Below are 26083 nucleotides of genomic sequence, written 5' to 3' on the forward strand. Positions count from 1 at the left end.
AGTCGAATTAATGTAGCTAATCCCATTCTCATGAATGAATTTCTAGTAGTCAGTTTTTGGTCAGAAGGTCAAAGGAGGAAATCACTTTATGAATGGAGCACATTTAAAAACCTAGAAGCTTTAAACACGGGGATGATCAGACATTAATCGGAGGACATAAGTAAATTAATTACATCCGAGACCACGTGGATGTAACACAAACTGCAGCAAATAAAGTACTCACATTCACTTAGTGTTTGTACTAGTGTTTGTAATTCCATATTGAATTAATAGGGTATGTGACCAGCAGCGGTGGAAAGGAGCTAATTACATTTACCCTAGCACATACTGATTTAAATTCACTTGTACTTGTACATACACATGCTTGATTATATTCATTTTATCCATGTGTTCTTTTACTCCGGGCTTTAACTACATTTATTTGACTGCTGGTTGACTCTCAGATGAACACTTTATTCGCAGGTTTAACCAATGAATGTGCACATCATCAAAGATTAAACACACGGTTCCCAACCTGCCTTTTCCAAAAAAATCAGCATCTCTGAGTTCAGATGTTGACGAGTTGTTAGCAGTTCCACATAAAAGACTCCGGAGACTTCCCCTCTGCTCTTCTCAAATGGGTGAATCTAACTGTTTGATATCCGAAGAAATAAAAGAGTCTTTGCTTGTCATAAAGAAAAAAAACAAGCAAAGTTAAAGTTTGTGGAAGAATGTATTTGTCCTTCTTCTGTTTTACCTCATTAATCATCTCTGGACGCACCGTATTTATCTTGTGACCTTTGGCAAGGGGCCGGACCCTTAGGTTGGGAACCGTTAAACAAATGTTGTGTTGCTCTATATAACATTAGCTGTCGGCCAAAGACACATATTTTCTGCTGACTGAATACTTATATTTATAATACTGTAATACTGTAGATCTTGCTAAATACAAGGTGGAGGTACTTTTACATTGTACTGTTGAACTTTTACTGAAGTGAAAGATGTGTGTGCTACTTCTACCGATGACAGAGATTAATTAAAAGGTCTGCATGAGGAAGTCTGTATTTGATTTCTGAATCCATGAACAAGCCAAACAATAAACAGAGTCCAGGAAAAATAAAGCAAATCCAGCCTTTTTGAAGCGTGATATGTTGCTTGCTGGCCTGCCATATGCTCGAGCTGATCAAAACAATCAATGTGCTTTTTTTTTATACTGTGATGTTTTAGTTAGAGGGCCCTGTCTCTGCAGGCTTCGTAAGCAGAAGGCACTGTGTTGCAATCACCGTTCTCTAAAAAAGCTCTGACTTGCTTGATGCAAACTTGGAACGTCCCGCTCTGTCAATGCCAGCAAAGAGAAGGAAAAAACCAACAACAGTTGTATCTGTTGTGGATGAGGGAGGCCCTGAAGCCCACTCGTTGTGATACGCTATCTTAGATGTGATACGAGAGACGGCTTCATTGAGTCTGTGTGGAGGCTCTCCAGAAAAGCAAGACGTTGATGCAGAATTTAGTCAGACTGAGAAAAGGAGGAGAAGGAAAATAAAAACGGTTCTTTGAGAAATGAAGATGTTTGATTATTTATATTTTAAGTAAAAGTACTGGGGGGGAGGGGTTGAATGCATGTATATGTGTGGATCGCTGACAGCTTCAAGGTAATACGAGTGTCTTTTGAAGGAAATGGTTGACTTTTGTGTCAGTGCCTGGCTTTTTTCCCTTTCGTTTTCATTTGTGAGAAATTACAGTATATAAATTTCTCTTTCACCAGACCTGTCCTAGGGTACCCTAGTCCTTAATGCATTTTAATGATGTAGACCTAATGGCTGATATTTTACCTTAAAACGCTACTCCACTTTTACGAGTCACAGGAGACGAGAAGTAATTGATATGGATTTTAATTTGCCAGTCCCATTCTCTTAACATGCATTAAAGGTGCCGAAGTGAAATGGTCTATGGAAGCTGTCATTGCCCTTTTCATAGTGTTGACAGTTCTGCCGGACAATTTATTTTCCCAATAAGATTTTTTTTTTTTTTCCCCACACCACAGGTCAGCTAGAGCCTTCAGGCACCATATTCATGAAGTACGCCACACTGTAATAAATGTGGGGCTTCTTTAAGCATCGTCTGTCCGGAGTGATTAATATGAGAGAAAAGTCAGGGCGACTGAATATCCGCTCATCTGTAAAACCCTGTAGACTCTGAACAACTTACTCCACTTTGAGAAGTGCTCAACAAAATTGAGGCAGTTAACTCTACCTCTGTCTTGCCTTAAACCTTTCAATTTCTGATCTAAATTTGTTTGCCAGGTTTGTTCCTCTGAGGACCATTTGCTCTTTGAATAACATGAGGATGGCCAACACTAAGCCCTGTGGAGCTCCCAAAAAACACAGCGTAGACTTACAGCTCCACTCTGTGATTACTCAATAAACAAAGATCCGCTGGCATTGATTACTCCACAGCCTTTTGCCCCTGTCTCTAAGTTGAAGAAAAGTAAACTTTTCCTTAGTTGTTTCCTAGTGTGAATTAAAAAAAATCAAGGAAAGGAAGGAAACTTGTCTGTCTTGTGTTATCTCAGCATTTCCACAGCAGCAGCTCTCCCATGCAGCCATGACAGGATATTGATGGGCCTCTTCTCTCCTGTTCTCTCCATTTTCCCCCTTTTGCTAAACCATCTTACCTCCCCCCAGCCCTTATCCCAGCTGGGCACACACGTCCCTCCCTGCAGGACAGAGAGTTCAAACCTCTGGCGGAGAAGAGCTGTCTGGCTCACTGTCAACTGTCCTCCTCCCCCCTAGGGACTGCAGAGTTCAGATGTTAGACGGGGTGATTGAAAATAAAACCAAACTCAAGCGGAGGGATGCTGCTTTTCTGTGTGCGCTGGCTGTTAACATAAGTGAGTGGCTGTCATGCATTTTGTTAGCATCAACACTTTTCTTTGGGCAGCCCCGCGGAGAGGGATTGCTTGTCGCAGGGAGGAGATAGTTGTCAGGGCCGTGCTCTCGCCCCGAGGATGGAGTCTAGCAGGAGCCCTGCCGCCTGCCTGCCTGCTCCATTTCGAAAAGAAAGAGGCAGAGAGGGTGGAGGAGGTGGAGAAGGGCAGCTTCTGGAGCAAACTGGTTCCTGCAGATCTGAGCAGCAGAGTGGAAAAAGGGCACTTTTTATCAAAGCCTCTCTTCAGACACCACTTGGTGACTAGTCATTTTTACAGAGGACCCCGTGGCCTGCGCAAGAAAAAAGTGGCTACATCAATGTTCAGAGGGCAGCAGAGTTTAACGGGCCAGGCGGGAAAAGGGAAAGGAGTTACAGTCCATCAGCACTTGAGGAGGGGATGTGAGTAAGCAGGTGCAACTAAGTGGGACTCCATTCCTCTGTGACTGATAGGAAGTCTGTCCCTTAATCACCTAATACAAAGAGGAAGTCAACAACATCGCACACCAGAACATTATCGGTCACACTTTCAGTTGCCCTTAAAGAGTGAGCACTACAGCCACTTCTTTGAGTTGGTACATTATAAGTACAACCAGTTTTTTCAGTTGATCTTAATCCATTCTGTTCATTACAAAAATGCTTTTCCATTCTCCAGAGAATATCCGGCAAGGCCCAACCCTCTCCACACAACCTGCATATAAATACAGATATCAGCTGCCGTCGCTGTGGACAGTATGAGAAAGTGAGAGTGCTACCAGCAGAAACACTACTTCTTCTATTGGTAAGGCAATAGTTTACCTCATAGTAGCTTCTGAATGGTTGGTTTTATTTTTTAATTATCAAAGGGCTCTGTCTAAGCTTTAATGAGGCATTAAATAGATGTTCTTCTGTCATCACTGAGATGCATGCGGTACTAGAGGGCAGACGGCAGCACTCTCCATTGCACATCTATACTAGAAAGATGACAAGTACTTGTGTTGTCGTGCATAAATACGTGGTCGGATAATGTTCCGAAGGGATCACATGTCCTTAACTAAGAACAGAAGATGATTATGGATCTAAGCCATTAAAAGGTCAGATGGGGTCCTGAAGGCAGCAAGAGTTAAATTCATTCGTCGTGTGCAATAGCGCAGGGATATGGTAATTTCTCACCATTACTGAGAGCTAATTTATTGATATAATGTGCATGGACGGAGCCAGACATGTCGTCACTCCCCCACACTTAACGAGCTGTCATGTGTGTCTCATGTCTTGTACAATATGTTAACAGTAGCTAGCTGTTAAGTAAATAGCTAATTGGCTATTTTGATATGTTTGGTGACATTACTTTATAGTATCAAAAGACCGGATGACTGGCTCAACAGCCAGCCAAACCATGTAAGACGAGTGAAATTCATAGGGCTTATCAGCAACTCATAAATGGTTTTATTATTCAGGTGGCTCCCTTTAGCTAAACATTTATTTAAATTGCAACCTTAGAATAGCAGTGACTATGTTGAACTGTCGTTAGCCAATTTTTACATAATGCTCTATTAATCTGCAAATGTAAGATGCAAATATTTCAGATGACAAGACGAAAATCTTGCGACTGGCCACTACAGCAGTTTTTGCCGTCTGAATGACTCTCTATTTGTGATGGGTTTAAATCTAGAAACACTATTATTTTCTCCAGGTAAAACATTTTTGGAGTTTCTGATTTGCTTTTTGTATTTATCATTTAGGCATCAAATTCTTATTTGTTGTTTCTTGCATACCAGTCAGGATTAGTCCACATTAGGATCTGAGTATGCTGACAGTCAGTGGTTTGTTTGGTAATTGAATGTGAATATTTTACGTTATAAGGAGATACCTCTGGAACCAAGCTTTTGGTGTGTTTAAGGTCAGGCTCCGGTTTGCATGACATTTTGTTTGACCAAGTCTCAAGGGAAGAGTGTTTATTGCCGCTTTAAACGGCCTCAATTGAAGGCAGCTTGGCAAGCCTGCCGACACAGAGAGGTGTGATAACTGTTGGACAGTCTTTCCTCAGATACGCTCATTGCAGCAAGGCAGTCATTTGTACATTTGCTGCTGCTGAAGTGGACATGAATGTCAACATTTTGTTGTGTAAAGTTTCAAAAATACCTGCTTTCACCTAATTTTGATGTCAGAATGTTGTGGTAGGGAGGGCCTCACCATGCCACAGGCGTTCTGAAGCCTTTAATACCCCTTAGCTTGTAGTCCTGGTTTTCTTTAATTGTCTTTCATCGTCCCTTGCTCATTTTTACATATTGCTGTCCTACCATCAGCTTCTGTCTCTATCCTGCAACTGCTTTGATGCCTCCCTCCCCCTAATTTCTTTATCTCTTTCCCCTGCCTCGTTCCCTCGGGCCCCATCTGTCTGAACTCCGTCCATTTCCACTGCTGACCTCATAAAGACGAAAGTAAGAGGATTCCACTCCCTACGATGTCAAACAAAATCACACTGCAGCCCTATATAGGATAAAGAGCTTATATTAAACATATTACAGCTGCAAAAAACTGGTTGTGACGTTCACCCCGTGGTCTTAAGCTCTTTCTTGATTTATGCTTCCCCCATACAGTTTCAATGTGACTCTCATCAAGAAAAGACAAAAGCTCATATGTCTCTGTCACTGCAGAGTCTGTCAGATCATCTATTTATTCATGAAGAAGCATAGCATTATAGATGCTACATTAAAAAATAAATAAATAAATCATACGCATAAATGCGTATCCTGTGTAAAATGGTCTTTTCTACCAAGAGGCTGAGGGGAGATTTCACTTTGTTGTTGTTGTTTTCCGATACAGCAATTTAATGAAAAACCCAAAGACCAGAGCGTTAATCCCTGACAACAGCCACGCAATCCCCGATTTGTGATGTTGGGCATGCTGCATTGTAAACAGATCCAGAGAGCATAGCAAGGTAGCAAACAGAGAGAGGATCTATTAAGCTGTGCAAGGTCATCGCACTTGAGAAGATAGTGGTTTTACGCACTTGTACAGAACACCTGTCCATTTAAAACTGAACGATATAAGTGGAGAAGTCATTTCTGTTCAGTGTTGGAACGTACGTTTGACGAGTGAGGTGCACGCTAGGAGTTTTTTTTCATTCTATAAACAGAAGTAAAACTAAACGTCTCATTCGTGCCGAGCTAAAGCATAATTCTGGCACTTTCGCTCCTGTCGAGACATTATTGTAGCTGCTCAGGATTGGATTTAGCCGAAAACAATTCATCTCTGCCACTCTGACCCTTGGGTGAACTGTGTCTGCCGAGAAAATGCTTCTTCACCCAAAGTGTGCAGCGCAGATTATTTTCAGCGGCGGCGCTGTCATTATGGGTTTGGTTTGATTTGTTTAGTTAATGTTCACCTCTGCCAAGGAAACGTGAACCAGCGCCTGTTTCTGCCTGTATGTTAAAGACTCCGAGCGTCCCGTCAGAGAAGCCAAGTGTGTCTGTAAGCGGTCTGACACTCCGACTCACACAGAATCTGATACTCCTAAAGGAATGGCTGCGGTTACCCTGTCTAGTTTCCTGCTGTTCGCACACATATACCCTCAATCTCTCATACATCCTCTCCCTCATGCGCTTTCTTATATATAACTCCCAGCCAATCTCCCATTATTCATTCCTACTGCTCATGTCATCTGTCAACCCCATCCTCCTTTGCACTTTAATTTTAGCACCCTTCCCTCAGCATTTGTAATCAAAGTTATTTATTGTGATAGAGATTAAGTCGGCCTAATCGACAGAAACCCACCCACCCAGAGAGAAACTCTAAACGTGCCTGTCTCTATTAAGTGCCTCCTAATGAAAATTCAGTGTGTAAGTTGATGAGTGGAGCGACTCAATGGGCGCACCACAGCGAAATGATGATGAGATTTTTTTTAAAGCAAGCAGGCATTGATTTGATCCTGAATGCACTGTTGCATAACTCCAAGAGCTGCTGTTGGTGTACATACTAGTTATTGATTGGGAAATAAGAAATCGCGGGCGGTGTTGGGATTATCGAGCAGAAGCATAGCCGGCTGTTTTTATTCTCCCAACACAGACGATCTCTTGTTAGAATCACACAACCGGCTATCTTAAAAATGATTTTTCCCCCCGTGTCTCTTCCAGAAGTAAGAACCCACAAGAGACCAGTGAGAGAAGATTGTCACTCATGAGAAAGCTGGTTGGTAGGATTTTGGGATTTCGCTGCCAGTTGGAAGCTTAGGCCAGATGAGTTTCCCAGGAAGATTGGAGCACACTTGCACACAAATACTCAAACATAAATACAAACATGTATGTGCACGGACCACTCGAGCCGGAGGCTGACAGTGATTATAAACCTCGGGAATATCTCCCACGTGCGGCCTCACGCAGCTTTCAGGAGCTGTGCCCCATGCGATCTCACCTTCTGATCCTTGGTCTCCAATTGCCATGGTAACAATCAGTAGCTACACCCCACACCCACCGTTGCCACCACCACCTTATCCCTCCCTCCATTCCCACCTCTCAGATGTGACTTGTCGGGGGCTATTCAGGATGTGGATTGCCAGGCCACAAGCCCAGCATGTGTCCTGCAGAGGCAGAATAGAACCAATCAACGAAATGGACCTGCTCCACCAGATACCACTTATTATTAGCACTACCCCCGTTGCACTCTAACATGTGCATCCACACAGCAACTTATTTATTTGTACCTTTTGATAACAGTGCATGCTTCACCTGTCTTCAACAAACAAGTATTCAGACAAGTTGTCTCTGCGCGTCTGACTAATATATGTGGGAACAGAGAATAGCGTGCTAACTAGCTTTCACGCTGCAATCGCAGCTGGATAAAAAACCCGACAGGACTCCATTTAGCCGCAGCTAATTCTGTGATGCACTCTAGCTGCTTTCCGCTGACTGATGTGAGTGATTGTAGAGTACAGTAGACCTACACAGTTGGTAACCGCTAACAGGGGAACATGCAGAGATTAAACACGACGTTCTCTGAAATGCTGTCTCCTTCCGACTATGCTGCAGCGCTGCCCCGGGAGAGCACTGTGTGCTCTCTGAAATGCGGTAAACTCGCACAAGAGCGGAGGGGAAGTTCTTCCTGCGTTCAGTGTTAAAGTTTTTTGCAATAGATGGAGAAGTTTCTGGGATTGGTTGCCCCGTTGTGGAGGGAAGGAGCTGTTCTTTTGGGGATCAGGAAAAGCCTTTGATGTAGTTGCATTTTAAAAGTAGTGGAAATGTTAATTCAGTTTTAACCGCGTGTATGTGTGTGTGTGTGTGTTGTTCACCATGTCATTAGGGAAAGCATTTGTAGATGAATAATTTCAGCTCTCCGGTGTCAGATGTTTCTTGCTAGGCTATATCTTCTCTCTCCCCTGAGGGTCTGTTTAACACTTAGCTACCATAGAGCAAGAGCAGCACCCATGAGACTCTTCCATTAAAATATCAATGAATATCATCCTTTCTTTACAGGAAAGGCAGCATTTGTGGTATCATTACTGCTCTTCAGACAGTCAGTCTTTTCTTTTGTTTATGGGAGCCAGCTGGCGGATCTGACTCGGAAGGCCGTACTTTGCCAGTGTTAATCCACAAACTGTCGCATGAATGCCACAGTTGTAAGCCGTGTTGTTTAGCCTTCATCGTAGCACAAATAATTTTTCCACTTTGGTTACTATTATCAGGGAGCCAGACAAAGAGATGGAGACGCTGACAAGTGAGGCAGCCACCCGCTCGAGCACCCACACGAGAAAATGTATTTAATTAGTTCAAAGATAGCAGGGGTGATCATCGCATCAGCAACTTGGGAAGTTAAGCGGCGTCTTTACTTTCCTTTTATTTGATGAATACCGTGCACGAACAAAGAGCCACACATTTCCCTCATCTGACTGTACCGTCCTTTTGATTTGGGTCTAATTGGGTGCACGTTAGCCTCTGGTACAACAGATACAACTAATTAGGCTCTTGTGCGCGTAATTAAAACAATGTACATTGGCCGAGCTTCCAGCAGGGTATGTGTTTAACAAAAGCAATTAAGAAATTTATCACCTGGAAAGATCCTTTATCCATTTTTATCTGTGTATCAAGCCAGTTTCTGTTTGTTTTTGACGACAGAAGCAAGTCTGTCCTTTGTCACCGTTTTCCGCAGCTGAAAATGAGTGTGTGGTGATGTTGGAGGTGCGGAGAATTAGGTTTGATCCTGGGCGGCTGGCACTTATCAGGAGTGTTGTGATACGGGAGGCTCAGTAACCTCCTCTGAGATTCCTCTCCCTTTCCCTCGCTCTCTTTATATTCTCCACTCCTCCCTTCTTCCCTCCCTCACCATTAAGCCCTGTATTAAAGATTCATATGGCACCAACAGTGTATTCAGAATATGCTATGCTCCTGCTGCTCTCTTCCTCCTTTTTTCACTCTGCCCCCTACTTCCTTCCCTCACCCATTACCCTCTACCCCCAGCTTCCCCCCATATCAGTGAATTCCCACTAATAAGGATACTTAGAGTAAATCCTCCCAACTCCCCTTTCCACGGCGGATTAGCGTTCTCACCCTCGGCGAAGAGAACAATCGGTTGAGAGGGGCGAAACAAAAGCCCTCCTTGTTGGTGATGTGCTGTTTTGGATCCTGAAGCTTGTTTCCTGTCTTTCTCATTCTCTTTTTTTTTCCCACTCCTCCTCTGGCAGAGACAGACGGTTACTCATCCTTTCTTACGCCACTCTTTTCTGTCTGCCTTGAGCTCTTATTTCTCATTACCAGATATGCCATCGATGCATGTATGCCCCTCTGACCACTTATGGATTTGTTTTCCATTAATAAATTCCTAAATCTGAGTGAATCTGATGTCGTCCTTCAGACTGAACCCAATCTACCAACTGATACTAATAATTTCTTCTCAAGTAAACATAAGTTCCCTGAGGTCAAAATATCTTTCCATGTGTAGTTCCATCAGTAAAAACTAATAGGAGAGTTAAGTTCATATCAATGATAAATAGAGTTGATGCAGGCGTTTATCCCTCTCTGTCTTAACTCACTCTATCACATGTAGAAACGAGGCAGCTCACACTAACCCCACCGGAGTCTTCTAGCAATTAGGCAAGTGCCAGAAAAACACATTAATCTAGCTGTTATATCTAGCCTTGTTAATTTATAGTTGGGTTGGAGAAGCTCACTCATTAATTGGCTGTGTTGGATGACACACAGCGAAAATTACATTTGCATAGATCATTTTTAAATTGCCACCCAACATCCAGCTGGGAGCAGTGCTGAGAATAAACCCTTTGGTTTTAAGTGTTTGCTTGTTTGACGGTGGTTTAGTGATGAGAGGGAGCAGGCATGGAGAAAAGGTGTCTGAGAGAAGTCTGTGGGAGCTGCTGGGTGGTGTGTTTTTTTTTTTTTTTAAAAGTTGCGCTTTGCAGTAGCCATCTCGCCTACGTCTCCATACAAGCGGAGAAATTGGCTGTACTCAGCAGACCAGGACAGAGATAGCGAGTGGCGGGGGGCAGAGGGGGTGGCAGAACGGGCACCCAAGCAGGAGGAGAGGGGGAGTGCGCGAGGGGGTGAGTCGAATCCAAAAGGACTCTTGAGTTTCATTCCAAAAATTGAATCGTCAATTTCCATTCAGCCGACCACTCTGCAGGATTGGAAATGAATGAGTGTCAAGGTGGTGGTTGTCCTGGAAATAGAGGTTAGCCCTGGAGTGAAATTCAACGGTGACAGCGTGGGAGGCCCGGGGAGGGAGGAGTGGATAAGTGGTAGAGGAGAAAGAAAGGTGGACTGGAATCAAAAGTGAAATTGAACACAGGGCCTGACCTTGGCGTGCTCTGTCTTGCGATGGCCTGGGTGATAATTCCTCTGGCTCGGCCTGCGCAGACTGCCAGCTTTGGTGTGACCGAGTCCAAAGGAAGGGACGGCTGTAATTATCAGCAGAAGGCTCAGGAGATAAAGAGAATGAAATGTGGGCTTTACTGGCAGACTGCATCACTATTTCGCACTCAAACTTAGCACTTGTCGCCTGTCATGGCTGGCCCATGTGAACGTGTGTATGGGGCGTCCACATCTTTTTAAAGGAGCGTGCGGTATGCATCTGCAAGCCCCCTGCCAGCAGAAACCCATACTTTAATGTTTGGCCCCTGTCAACCCCCCCCCCCCCCCCCCCACCCCACAACTGAAGTCTGGTTGTGACAGAATGTCAGCACACTTACCTGACATGAAAGACACAGTGGCACCTTTAGAGATGAGGTGCAGATGCTATCGCTGACACGCCTCAGCTACGCCACACGACTGGCCCGTAATGCCACCCTGCTGCTTATCAGGCCATCTGCAACCTGATTAAGGCAGCTTATTTTTAGACAGTGGGGGACTAATTCCCTCTGACCTTTGTGCTTCTGCATTTGATTAGAAATGGTGATCGCACAAGGACCAAGCATTTAATCAGAAATAAAACAGAATCATAACCATTCATCAGGCATGTGTAGATGTTAATCACATCATACTTGAAGCTCATCAGCAGTATACAGATCATTTTCTTAAGTAAAACAGTTTAATGTAATAATAATCTAATGGCACAAAGTACTTTGGTACAAATAAAATCTATTCATTAAATCTTCGCAGCAGCGCAGAAGTATTAGAAGTAGAGCAGCCCGTTATCATTGGTGGATAAGGAATAAGCACATTTCTCATTTCTTTATATAAATTGTACTGTTGTGATGTATTAATGTTCCAGCTGTTCAAGGTCCAGCTAATTTTAGCTACTATACAGTATGCGCGTGAGCAGTTTAATCAGTTAAAACAAGACTGCTGACTGTGTTTGGGTACTGGAAGGATTAATTTCTTAAAATAAGTAGGAGAAAAACATCTAATAGCTCTGTAGGAGTGTTTCAAACTGCTTCAACCTGTCAAAAACACTGATTTATCTCAGAAAAAGAAAGTCTAAGGCAAATCGCTGCACTATAATTATGAAAAATTGTCTTACTCGTAGAGAATATTTGCAGCTAATTGATTTGTTATGAACCGAGAAAGAGAGAGAGTAAAGAGTGTGCATCTCCACTTTGGACGCAACACAGTTTTTTTGATTAACTTATCGGGTAGTCTATACATATTTGGAAAATGGAGCAAATGGAAGATTTCTCAATGTGATGTCTTCAAATTGCTTGTTTTATCTGAGCAGACCTCATCATATTTTACAAAGATAAAAAGCAGCAAAAATGGCAATTTGATGGAACCATCAAAAGGTGGGGCCTTTTTGCTTTATGAGTGACTTTAATAATAAAAATGCTTTCAAATCAAGTTTATTATTATTATTATTTCTAAAGGCCGACACTATTGTGCCTCCTTGTGTATCCTTGGACCCATGCTCCAGATGTGGAGAAAATAGAGAACTTTATTTTTGAACAGATCAATTGACTAATTGCTTCAACACTATAATACTCACATGTTGCACATCCCATACACCTTTGTCTTCCTCTTCAGATCCCATACAACGCAGCACCTTCTTTCTTTCACACTAATGAAGTAAACAAACACCCGTCTACCTGCCAGACAGGCTGAACACTGTAGTAGCAGGGGCTAGCAGTGAATGGGAGGGAGGGTGGCAGCCTGAGTGGCAGCACCACTGATCATCTCTACGATTTCAAACTTAATTAACCTGGGCGCTGCGCCACACGTCCTCTGGCCCGTCAGCGTTGAGAGTCGGTTCGCTATCTTCTCTGGGATCTGCTGTGATGATGGGCGGAGAAAGAGAGAGGGAAAAGGGTGAGACAAGACAGATGGGAACTTGTCGTCCCACCAGCTTTGCACACCTCAGCCTGTTATGATTCCAGTAGTAGTTTTTCCAGTTTGTCATAACTTGAGCCTTTGTTTACGCAGTTTTGGATATCATTTCTGTTGAATGCACACAGCTCTGTACTCTGCAGTCAAATGGCCAGACAGGTCACAGGCGGTTACCAAAATAACTTTATTTAAAAGTAAAAAATGAAAATGAGCAGCGCAATAATGAAAGTATAATAACCCCTTAATGCATGTGTGCTGTTATGGTAGGTCGAAGTTGAGCCAGTAAATTGTAAACTGTGAAGGAGACTGTTGGGATATTAATTTTGCACCTTTTCCCCGCATTTTCTCTGCCTGTTAAATTTGGCCAGCCAGACATTAGTTTGAGACCTCTAATAGTCCGACTTTATGCTTCCTGCCTCATTGAGTGTTTTTAGTGATGTTTGTGGCTGGAGCTAATGATTATTTTTCTTCCTTGATTAATGTGGCAGTTATGGTACGTTCAAGTGATGAATGGACTTTGGTTATATCCTCGGGCTCAGTGGTTAATCCGCTGGTCAGGCAGGCTGGGTCATAAAAATTAACATTCTGATTAATAGCAGTTTGGGGAAATAATATCCCAACACATAAATTAGGAAAATATTAGCTAATTACATACTTTAAAGTGTGAATTTTCACCAGGCATGAATTAGCAGACATTAATAATTTTAAGGGGGATTAGAGTTGCCAGACTGGCTTCACTCTGTTGTGGAAATACCTGTTATTTTCCCCAAAAAGAAAAAAAAAGTGCTTTAAATAAATGTTTATTTTAAACCAGGAATTAGAGTCATATCACCAGGCTTATAATGGTATCAATATCATCAGATACAGATCTCTAAATATGAGAAAGCGATTTGTTCGGGAGGTTGGATTATTTAGATGTCAGAAGTCATCAGAGGTGAGCTGCGCATCTCTAGTCTGTTTCATTTGAGTTCGAAAAACAGATTTTAGACTATGAAAGTCTGAAGAAAACTAATCTCAACCTCAAAATGCTACATGGCTGGTCTGTGCACCAACACTATTGAAAACTGTCATCTTATTAGCACTTCTGTCTACCTCTCTTTCATTAAATCAGTAGTCGTTGGGACAGTTTTGACCAATTTCTGTCTTTGCACACGTTGTAACAGTGTTTGAGTGCAAGAAATATGCCCAAATATGTTGTTGGCCATTATTATTGCTTCCCTGTCTCCAGATCCAAAATGGCTGCTCTGTTTCACAGCAGTGTAAGATCCAATAATATACTGTTTTGTACATACATTGCTGTCCAAATTCTGTCTTTGGACATGTCAGAACAGGGTGGCAAACAATATAACAACTTCTTGGTCTTCAAACGTGGCCAACACAGTTTTGACGTCATTTCCAGCTCCGATTTCTTAGGCAATTGAAGGCAGACTGTTTTTTTTCTTTTTCTTCTTAAATTGTTCTAATTTGTTCTTAAAATAATCAAATTATCAAAAAATTTTATATTTTTGTACTAACATTCCTCTGCAATTGAGCTTGTTAACTTAATATTAGTGTTACAAATAGAGGACCTAAGCAGTTAGCACCACAACAAACCCACCAAACAAAACCTCAGATGCTCCCTGCTCAGGCCTTCTCCAGAGACCTGACTCAGACGGACTGCCTTTCTGTCCGTTTGAGCTCTGAGAACGTGGAAGTGCAGACTCGACCATCTATACAGTCGTTGGGGGAGGTTTGTGTACCCAAATGGGCTTGTGCTAAATTCCCACAACCAACCAGGAATTTAAAAATACCTCTGCTTCGCTGTTTTTCATGCAAAGGGGGAGAGAACCAGGACAGCAGATTGATCGTTGACAGAGCGTACTCTTTCTTTCAGACTGTCTCTCTCGCCTTACAGTAAAAAAACAATCGCTCTTGTTCTCACATTTCCTGTGTTTCTCATACATATCCTTCTCTGTCTCCTTCTACCATTCCTCTTTCCTCTCCATCGCCATGTCTGGCCATCTCATTTAAATCAGTGACATTTGATGTGAAGTGGCTCGGGCCCGAGAGCTCACAGCCACTGACTCATAAAAACACACATGCGCATGGAGGACTTGATGTGGAGGGAAAGGTCAGGCCTTCTCTCCAAGGGCCTAATCACCCACTCTCATTGAGTGGCTTGCTCGTTCAGTCACTCTTGATTGAGTGTGTGTGTGTGTGTGTGTGTGTGTGTGTGTGTGTGTGTGTGTGTGTGTGTGTGTGTGGTGTGTGTGTGTGTGTGTGTATGAAAAATGTGATCACGGGTGTGACTTGGTGTATGTAGGCGAGCGGGTGAGAGTGTGAGTGGGATAGATTGCGCCTTGAGAGCGGTGATTTGTGTGCGAGAGTGCGTTTATCAGAAAATGCACATTCCACACTTGTGAACGTATGATTAGCAGATGACCGCTTTGGGTCAGGTGACATACACATACAAATGCACGTGCATACACACACACACACACAATCCTCCTGCCCCTGAACATGTGGTATAATCAGCAGCCTTATCAGGGGAACTGTGGGGCTGTAACAGGCTCATTAACTTCTCCCTGAGCCTTTTTTTCAGAAAGGGAATTGGCCAAGATGAGTGGGCCACACTTGTCTCTACTCCCTCTTAATACAGTCAATTCACAACTCAGTTTTTGCACTAAGTGATTGTGCATGTATGCGCGATGCTCCTCTTTGTTCGGACCTTCTCTTTCCTCATGTTTCTGTGCTTATTCCCTCATTAGTGGACCTTCACCCTTTGCTTAAAGCAGCCACTAGTCTAGCAGGGCAGTTGGGATTAAGTATTAAAAAGCCTCAGCTGCTCTGTGGCTCCTGCAGCTCAACGTCCGGCCACCAAGGCCTGATAATGGTGTTTGTTTAGCCATTAGTCAGGCCCTGCTTAGCAGCTCTCTCCCCTCCAGCTGCAGCAGCCCTGATAGATGATGGATGAAGATTGCAAGGGTCGGCGGATTGAGGGATGAGTGTTGTGGAGTGGTTTCAATAGCATCAAGAACATTAGGTGGAAGTGGATTGTGCTACGGAGAAGTAGTGTAGGTCTAAGCAAATGTGATTTTTCATTAATATTTTGGAGTGGAGGATGTTAAAAGGTGCACTTGTGTTGAGGTCTTTTGTGTCGAGGCATACACACTTTTTATCAGTCTACCCTTCCTGTGATTAGTTCGCTTCGTCCGTCTAATTAAAAAGTAGCCCAGTCTATTTCCTTCTGCACGACCAGCGGAAAGTACTCCTTTTAGCTGAAAGCTATTTAATTTCATGAGGTATTTTTTTGCAGCTAATTTAGCTATTACCTTTTAAGCTCCAAACATGACCCTTTTCTCCATGTGCTGAAGAGAGCTGGCTAATCTTTGGGCCATTACCTGGTAGCAGTTAGTCATCACCAAAAGCTTCAGTGTTGCTGGACCTCGGTCAGCGCTTACTGTATTCCCCCACCATCGCAATGTTCAATCACCATCCACACTCTGACTCATCTTGACAAGTGACAGGCACCTGCCAGTTCACACAAAAGAGCTATTGAGACTCAGTAATGTGTGTGATTGGCCTCCCTCTGTTCATGTCCTTCTTTCCTTCGATCATCTTTTCTGTCTTCCTTCCTAAAGGTGCTACAGCTCGTGCTCTATTCATATACAATCTTCATCTGTTTGAAAGAACTGTGCTTTGGGAGTACACGCATTTGTTTCCTTTCCAAGGGTGACAAGATGTGAAGATTGCATCAAATTTGTGGTTTAGGGGGAGTCACTAGGTGGAACTATTTCATGCCAAACAGCAGTAACTCCAGGTTTCTTGTCATCACAGACAGCTTTTATCTGTCTCTACCAAGTGTGTAGAAATGTTTCTGTAATTGGGGAAGGTGATTGAAAGAAACCATATCACTGAAGCTTTTCGTAGATATTTCATTGTGTACAGGTTACTGGGTTTCTAATCAGTCTTTTACAAGTATGCGTGATAAAAAAGCAGATCATCTCATCATATTCTCTATAAAAATCTATAGTTGGCTCACACTTCTCAATGCCCACAGCCACATAAAAAAGTCAATAAGCAGCATCTCCTATCACTTACATTAGCTAAGAAATGCTTCCAAAATAAATTCAATGCGAGGGGAAAAATATGATGCATATGCACAGTGACCCGGTTACGACAGTGCATGTAAATGTGTTGTCTCTGATTGCCAGATTTTTCTAAGTAACCTAGTTTCGTGTTGAATGAAAAAGTAAGGTTTACAATGGGAGCGTAATTGTATACACTTACCAGGTAAGTTCAAATTAGGGGGAAAGAAAAATATTTAAAAAGCAGTGTGTGCACACTGGCTCTCTTCATCATATTGAGGTTATATGTTTTGGTACAGAAGCCTTTTCTCTGCAGCTACATCTTACAACCCACACCATTGGAAAAGATGCTGAAAGATTACTAAATTGTAAAGTGGATAAAGGGCCAGTTTTAACATTTCTATTTATGCACATATTAAACAAACAAGGTGTCATTTATTGAGCTTTGAAGGTTGCTGTGACAGAACCAGGTTAGCTGTTTCTCCCTGCTCCCAGTGTTTGAATGTTAAGCTGTAGGTTAAACGCGTAGTGATTCCACATCTCCACAGATTTAGGAGTCATAAATTCTCATCTTACTGTTGGAAAGAAAGCAAATGGGCAGTGTTATACTACTCCCTTATGGTCCAAACATTCAATAGTCATAGCTTCACTTCGAGTAAGGTTTCATGTAAATTTCTATAAGAGGGTGGGTGAGTAGTAAGTCCCTGTAAGATCAGTATTCCCCTTGAAACCAAATGAAGGCTGGGCACTGAGACTAAACCACATTACAACATACCTTCATGGCTCATTGGCGTTTATGCTGGTGAAGTGAAATCATTATAACCAATAAGGTGTGTAATGGATTCCTTCCCAGCAGTCAGTCTGCCTGCCTGACTTCTTAATTGTCGCTGCATGTGTGTTGGAACGTGAGTGCGTACTGCATGCAAGCATGCCAGGAGCAGGGGATCGCCTCAGGGTGGTGTTCAGATTAGGGAAGCTGCCCTCCAACCAGAAGAAGCAGAGACTTAAGTTTCTGTGTTCGAGCGCAAGCTTCCCAGGTGCTGAAATGCCCCTGAGCAAGACACTACTTAGTTAATACATGTTCTTGTAAAAAAAGAAAAAAAAAGTGTGGACTCTGACAGGAACAAGTGGATAAAAGAAAATACTCTGCAGCCATCAGTCAATGTCTCAAAAAGCAATTAGGGTGGTGTGTAGTGCTGTAAAGATGAGTTGATTAGTAGATTGACAGAGAATGAATGGACATTCACTCATACATTTTCTTTAACAACTTGTTGTCTGGAGGGTCACGGGGGGTTGGAGCCTTACCACACTCACACCTACGGCCAATTTAGAATCATCAGTTAACCTAATGAGCATGTCTTTGGACGGTGGGAGGAAGCCGGAGCACCCAGAGAGAACCCACACAGACACTAGGGGTCGAACGACTTCTGATTTTTTAAAGTTGACTCCAATATGGTGAAAGTCGAGTTGAAGTCAACTAGTCAATGACGTCTTACATAAAAACACAGTAGAAAGTAATGCTTTACAGCAATGAAGTCTATATTCTTGACCCGAATACATATTGTAGCATTTCACACAAAAGAAGCCACGGAGGCTTTTCTGCAAGGTAATTGAAGCTTGAGCACAAACTACTGTTGGCCATAGCCCACGTCAACACCATAAACATCCTCAGTCTGATACTTGTAATATGCGGCTCTCGTTCTGCGGCAAAAAATAAAAAATAAGAAAACACTCTCTACAGCCACAGTAACAATGTCAACGAATAGAACACAACAGAACTGAACATGTACACATGCGCTTATCAGTACTGTGCACTGCAGATATGTATAGCCTATATAAATCGGCACCGCCAATAGCGTTTAATAGTACTTCACAGCGTGCTGTAAGACAGGATAATGTAGCCAGCATTTATTTATTTATTTTTTTAAAAGTGTTATATCTTCGAAGCCTTTTCCCTGTATATTATTTTTAGAAACCAAAGGATTAATCGATCAATCACAAAAAATTTTTAGTTGCAGCCTTTGTGGATGTGGGCAGCACTGTTCATGTGCAGTGACTGAGTTTGATCCCAGGTGAATATGCGAGTGAGTCGAGTAGAGGAGTTTGTGTATGCATGCCTGCCCCCTACAACTGTTTGGGTGCATTAACAGCCGTCTGGATGTGGTGGCGATGCAGGTCGGACAAGCCGGTTGGCTCCCGAAAGTAGCTCTGCCCTGCCAGGCTGGCCGTTTAATCAGGTTTCCCACATCCACCAGCTGTGTCCACACAGCAAACAGTCACTCTGTCCCGCTGAAGAGCTGCAACATCCAGCTGGGGGTGGGGGGTGAGGGTTGAGGGATGAGGGGTGGGAGCGGCCAGTTAGCACTGGGAGCGGCCAGTGGGAGCGACCAGTTAGCACTGGGAGATTAGCCCAAGCTGCTGCTGCCCAGACAGAAAGAGGTCGCATTTGTGTGTTTGTTTGCGAGACAAACATCGATTGAGAGATTACAAGAGACGCGAGGTTGGCCGCTGAGAAAGGTATGAGGCAGAAAAGTCTAGCAGCGAGTGTGTGTATCACTGCGCACAAGCACATTTAAATGTGTGCTCTCCCCAAATAGTTTATGTGTGTGTGTGTGAGGCTGTGGTTTTGCACTCTTGCTGCTCAAGTGTCCAGCTGGCGGAGGGGAGATAGCAGGAGCCTTGAAAATGGTGACGGAGCGGTAAACAGACACACAAACAGTCTATCAGCCCTAATGAGGAAAAGTGCTGTGCCTAAAAGGATGGTGTGTGTGTGTGTGTGTGTGTGGGATGCGCTCCCGTCATCTGACTCACGGTCATACATCACAACAGACAAATAAACGCGAGAGGGAAAACACATGTAGACACACAAGAGACACAAGATGTGAGAATTGGTGCACACAGTATTGTCCAGCAAAGTGTGATACACACACTCCTTGGGTCACACCTTTAAAGGTGTTAGAATATTTGGGATCGAGCAGCTGGATCCAACCAAAATGGACCAGGCCCATCAATCCACTGTCTGTGCCTGGTGCCCTGAATACAATGGCTGGGCTGGCTGCTTTGGTGAGCGTGGTTGTCCCAGTCAGTCAAATTGAAATAAATGAACTGCCAGCCCTGACGGCAGGGTAATTGTTCATATGGAAATTGGATTGCCATCGTCACACCAGCCTCCCATTCCAACTTGTGAAACGATTTCACTGTGACGATGGGACAAGAGCTTTTGCATGTCAAAAAAAAAAAAAAAAAAAAAAGCTAGACGGAAGACATGCAGAGAAAGAAAGAGTTCTTCACACTCTCCCACTTCATGTTTCATCTTTAACAATGCTTTAGTCTTTCCCTTGATGGTGGCGGGAAAATAAAGGACAAGGATCCGCCCCTCATTTGCAGCTTCTTGTTACGGCTCCAAACCCAGGTTGTCATGTCGCCTTGTACACACTTTATCAGGCTTTTTCAGCCCCCTACGTGCCCTGAGAGTCACGGCAAGAGCATTAACCCCTCGATCACCTCCCCCTTCCCCCTTCTCCACCCAGGACTGAGGCCTCTGGGGACAAGCGAGTAATTTAATACCAGTTCACTTTTCGGTGTATCACGGTGAAAGCGGTTTCAATGTGAAGGCACCCCCCCACATCAATGTCATAGCTGGCATCTGTCAAAGCCAGCTCTCCGGTAAAAGAAAGTGCTGAATATGAATGATCACGGTATGGGGTGATATCCTATTATGTTTTCAGGGTGGGGTGTGTTTTATCTATTCTATCTGTTTCCTTTCTGTATCTGTTTTAATGAGTAAGAAGAGCACTCATGCTGTTTCAAAATTTGCCAGGTCAGCTGTTGTGTAACTATTTATGTGTGTGTGTGTGGGTGTGTGTGTGTGTGTGTGTTCTAATGACAATGGACACATTTCTCCCCCCTCTCTTGTTTTTCCCTTTCTCCTTCCTGATCTTTAGCTCCCTCGCCCAGACACGCTCGCACACTTGTTCCCGGTGAGAGGATTGGCCTAAAGGCACTTGGACTTCCGTGCTGGGTTTTAGTGGCCCTGTGTCAAAAAAAAAAAGAAAAGAAAACGCAGCATGGCAGTTTGAAGAGAGGAGTGTCTGTGTGTGGTCGGAGCAGGATTACGTCGTCAGCACTTCAAGCTGAGCCGCTGGACGTATTGGTTGCATGTGCATGTATCGCTAAGCCCGGGAATCGGTGTGTGTGTGTGTGTGTGTTTGTGCGCACACCTGCCATTTTTCAATTATCTTTCATTTGACTCTGCTGCGAGCCGCTTCTCCTGTCCAGACAGGTCCTAACGTGCAGAGGGAGGGTGCTATATCTGATGAAAAGGTGTGTGTATGTGTGTGATGATTAGCGAGGCAACAAAGAGACACACCTTCATGTGCTGCATACAAGCCTGCGCATGTCGTACCTCAACAGTTTTTCTCTTGACATTTATTTCCTCTCCAACAAAAGAAATAGATTGTTGCTGGTATGTTGAGGTCAGCAGGGCACAATACCTAATGTCAAGACTATAATATGTATTTAAAGTACATCCGGTCCTACTTTGTCAGGGATCATAAATGTATTTTTGGCTGGTTTGTAGGTCAGGTTTATTCATGTTTATTGATTAGTCCTCACGTTATCCAGGCAGTCTGCAGTCATGTAATAAAATGTGGAGGTTGCAGTGTTTAATTACGATTCAGATTAGAGGTTTCTGTTACTTTACCCACCCCATTTGTATCAGTGAGGAGGCTGAATAACAGAATCGCCTTTCTTTGTAAAGCGATTCAACAGCAGCACAAGGTACGTCCTCTCGAATAACCAGATACAGACAAATGAAAACCTTCATGAAGGTGAGACCTACTGAAAGACTGCTGTATTAGACACAGGTACTTTTAAGTAACAAACTCTTAATCAAGCTTGAGTTAGCTACCCTATCAATGTTTCCATGGCAATGCTGAGTGAAAAAAAAAAAGCTGAATGATCAATAGCAAAAACAAAAAAAGATTGAAACACACTGATGTGGTGTGAAAAATAAGAAGAAACTGGAAAAGAGCATTCTATGCCCGAGTGACGAGTTAGCAGAAGGACAGAACAGCTACTCTCGGCCGTGCTACAGGTCTGCACTACATTTTATCCTATAGGAAGTTTTTTGTGTTGTTGCAGTCCTTGCTAAATTTCCTAGAAAAATGGCGACTCTCGGGTTCTTCCAGATGGCCGGTATTTTCTGCTCCGGTGAAGGAAGCTAAGCGTTTGGATGCAGGTGCGCGGTCAGCCATGTTTTTAGCTCGAATGTAAAAGGCTTAATTTCCTCGAAGGACCTTAATCTGTCTGTTTGAGCTAAGTATTACACAGTTCACCAACCTTTTGCACGTCTGACATTAAAGGAAGTACGGACAAAGATCTGGAAAACTGGAATGAATGAACAAATAATTGATAACATCTTTTCACCTTCATAGCTCAAGGGCCACCTATTTGCAATGGAATTATCACATCATTATCTTTTATGCCGCTTTAGCGCTGTTTTAATAAACTTTTAATGAGGAGCGTTTTTATATCACAACCCGGCTCTACTGTCACCACTGAGGGGAGCTTCACTGTTAAAATACTGAGTCAGTCAAGGATGATTCAGGATAGTCAATTTAAAGTTCTTCTCTTCTTTGCTTTAAATTTAACTGAGAATTTAAACGTGGAAAGGAAGTAGATGAGATACCTAAATCAACACGGGCATCAGGCTGTTTGAATTCAACAATTGTGTCTTACACAGGATCACATTTTTCAGATGTGCCAGCTTCATTAGCACATTATGTGTTTCATTATTATTTATTCCAGGCCATTGGAGGCTTCATTAGCTGCAGGCTGATGCGGTGCGCAGCCTCTAAATTTAGCAGCTTTTTATTTATTCAGAATAGCCACGTGTTGGATGGTATGCCCAGTTGCCATGTTCTCTCAGAGCAGCCAGAGACGTGTTGAGAAAAGAGTGGTGGGCTGGTCTGGGGAGGAATGGGCCTCATTCCACCTGTGTCACCCCCACCAGGCGTCAGCTCTTTGAAGCCTCTTTAATTCCAGCGTTCAGGATTAAGCCCGTGGAAAAAAAAAAAGGATGAAAAGTGATAGAGCGACAGAAGGAGACATCCTAGGAGAGAACGGGCTCCTTTGAAATATGTTAAGAAATTCGTTTGCACTGACCCACAATGCAACATCTGAAGGAAATTTGTTCGTGTGTGTGTGTGTTTTTTTTTTTTCCTGATCGGGGGCTGGCCATAGGATTTGCATGAACAGGGAAAAGACTCTTTGAAGTCATGGTTGTAAGTGGTACTGGTTTTCTGAAACCTAAATGAGCACCCTGAGATGATTGTCCTTGCAGTCTGATAGAGTTGCTTTGTCACAGCGTGTTGTATTGGGAGTCAAGGGAATCAAGTAATTTTCCGTCACAAAAACCATTGACATAATCCTCCTTTTGCAGAGTCTATCTGTGTGGTCTTTTTGTCCAAGCAGATTGATAGAAATACAGATATTTCAGTTTTTTTGGTGGATAACGAGGCACAGTGGGAGTACATTCAAAGAAGCAGTGACGCAGTATTTAGACAGCATGGTCAGTAAAATACGCAGCGGCATTAGGAAAACAGCCGTTGTTTAATTTCAGATGACATTTTACAGATGCACAGACCTGCTGTAGGTTTGATATTTATAGGAGCAGCTGATTTAAAAAAAAAAAAAAAAAAAAAAAAAAAAAAAAAAGCATATTAAAGGTCATGTGGCATGTCTGAGGGCCTGAATCTGTCCGGTTAAAAAAACACAATCATTCTCATCTGACTGTCAGAAAGTAGCTTTATGTGTACATGAACTAGGGTTTGCACAAGTTCAGATGTCGTCGACTATTATGTGATGAAAATCAATTGAACATCGATGAGTCGCTCATGGCGACGCTAATAAAACCAGAGTAAAGCTTTGCAACAATGAAATCTATATTCTTTACCTGAATACATGTGATGAGAATAGATGGATCATGTGATACATACTGTGTGTTGCACATATGTATAACCCTTTATAAATTAGCACCATATATAGCATTTAATAGTACTCCACAGCGTGTTGTAAGATGGGATAGTGTAGCCGGAGAAAGCTTTTCTGAAAGTCTAATAACTCTGACAACGAATTTCACCATCAAACTGTTGATTTGCAGCCTCCTTCTCTTTGTTACCGCAGGGTGTTTGGTGATGTTGTTAATTAAATGCCTTTTCAGATGAGTGTGCATTGCAGTGGTACTTTAGTTGTATTTCAGGACTGACTTACATAATCTGCATGCCGAGGTAGTATGGGCTTCATCTTTATGTAGAAGTATTTCGACACACTTAATGAACCGCTGCTCCAATGACCCACTGAGCTCAAACCTGTCTGCTTGGAGGCGTCTGTGTTGTTATCGTCATGTGATCAGCGACTAGTCGATTCTTAAAGCGTCACGGCACGGGAGTGAAGTCGACAAACCGACTAGTCCACGAGTCTGTACAACCCCTAACATAAACATAAACTTACTTGTAATAAAATGACTTCAAACGACTACAGAAACTTTCCTGAGTAAGGTTCTGTAAACCTCACTTTTACAGAGCAAAGTTTATTGCAACGGGATCGACTCGCAGAGGTGTTCAATTGTTCTTCACGATTGTTTTTAAGGCCATTTGTCTGTGTCTCTCTGTCAACGTTTTAGAATTTGACGCCTCTCTTTGTCACTGCAGGTTGGCTCTCTTTTGCTTATGCTGTCAACATTTTGACGCCGTCGAATGTTTTGCAGCTTGCGCGGTTTTTGTGATGCTTCAGTGGAAACTTAAAAATAAGTCTTATTGTGTCACCTCTTAAAGCTGACACAGGCTTGTAATTGCCAGTGGAAATGTCTTTGAAATTGAAGTTTTGTCACTTTGAGGGTTGAAATTATTGTTCCCGTAATATTTGTCTTTGCCCGCTCTGTAAGCGCGCGTGTAAACTAAAGATTTTATTTTTACTCACCTCCTCTTAGTTAAATCTTGACACAATGCTGACTGCCCCTCCTTCTTAATTAAAGCTGTAAAACCCGACCACGCACATTTCTGTCCTGAATAAGCGCAGACAGGGATTTTATTGCACCATCTCAATTTTAATGGAAATATTTAAGGCTATGAATTGAAAAGGGCACGATACATTTATGCAGTGAAATGGGTTACTAGGGGGAGGGAGAAGGATTGAGGCAGTAAATGAGAAGAAAAATAAAATCATCAAATCGAGTAGTGGGCACTTAAATGCAAATGAGTGTTTCCAGTGAAATTAACAGGGTCCCCCCTTGGGCAAATGTCTAATCAGTGGTCTTTCCACTTAGTCCAGACAGCTTGACAAAACAAAACACAGCTTTGGCAAGTGACTTCCTGGAAGTTCCATCAGGGTTTTTCAATTTGACAAATGTGCCTACAGACTTGACTGGCAAGGTGAAAATAGAAGGAGGATATTACGGAGAGTGTGTGAGCCCGAAACCAAATGCAAACATGGATACACATTTGCTGTGTGGGCAATAGCTGCCTCAAAGCCACCTGCAGCTCCATATTTACCACAGCCTGGGCAAACAGCAGTGATCGAGGACTCCACAGGCACCTGCTGTTAGTCTGAACATGATGCGGTCTGTATTTTACAAGGATATTGTGTGATCATGTTTCCTGAGACAAAACAGGGTACTTCCTGAACACATTGTGCTCGGAGGTGTTGTTGAAAAAGCGCAAGTGCAAATGAAGTTGGAAGACATCCAAGCTTTTCAAATAGGATTGTATTGTGTTATGGTGTGAAATCTAGCTCTTGGCCTTAATCTTTCTTTACCCCTACACGGAGCAGTTTATTATTTCATCTGTGATAATTTCTGATATTAAGTCAATTAAATCTAAAATAACACAGCCTTTATGTAACTGGAGCAGAGAGTTGAGTCATACACAAACTCACTCCTACACTACACACTTGTTAGCTTGAGGCAGTTTTTAAATTGGGTTTACCCCAATAACCTAAATCTATAAATCTATATCTTGATTTGTGTCACAAGTCAGAGCCCTTTAAGGGTTAGTTCACCCAAATTACTCGTGCTGGGACCCTTGATACTTTGGTTTATTTTACTTGCCTCTTCACTTGAGACGGAGCTGAATGCAATGAATAAATTCCACTTTATAGTCATGATCCGTGAACAGTTTTCATTCCCGCTACTACTATATTTTGATTAAAGAAAATTACCTTAACTCTTGAGGGAGAGGTTTGTTTTGGGAAATACGCTTTTTGGATTTCATGCTGATGCGAAGATTGATATCACTCTCATATATACTCACTGTAATACAACACTGTCAATGTCTCCATGAACAGGTGGTTGGAAAAATACACTTTATTCTTTCA

The 26083-nt window shown here is 42.8% G+C and overlaps 1 protein-coding gene across 3 annotated transcripts in view; it reads left to right on the top strand.

Annotated features, from left to right (window-relative positions):
* The window catches only part of plxnb2b (plexin b2b), a 109757-nt gene that overhangs the window by 46094 nt on the left and 37580 nt on the right, over positions 1-26083 (top strand). Inside the window, exon 3 of one of the 3 annotated variants that reach the window (XM_084555451.1) lies at positions 3560-3685. The exons of the other annotated variants lie outside the window; for them this stretch is intronic. The gene's annotated coding sequence lies outside the window, so the exon portion shown is untranslated. The remainder of the gene's footprint in view (positions 1-3559; positions 3686-26083) is intronic. 3 annotated transcript variants of the gene reach the window in all.

The sequence above is a fragment of the Chelon labrosus genome, assembly GCF_963514085.1.
Source record: "Chelon labrosus genome assembly, chromosome: 11".
In the NCBI taxonomy this organism is placed as follows: Eukaryota; Metazoa; Chordata; class Actinopteri; order Mugiliformes; family Mugilidae; genus Chelon; species Chelon labrosus.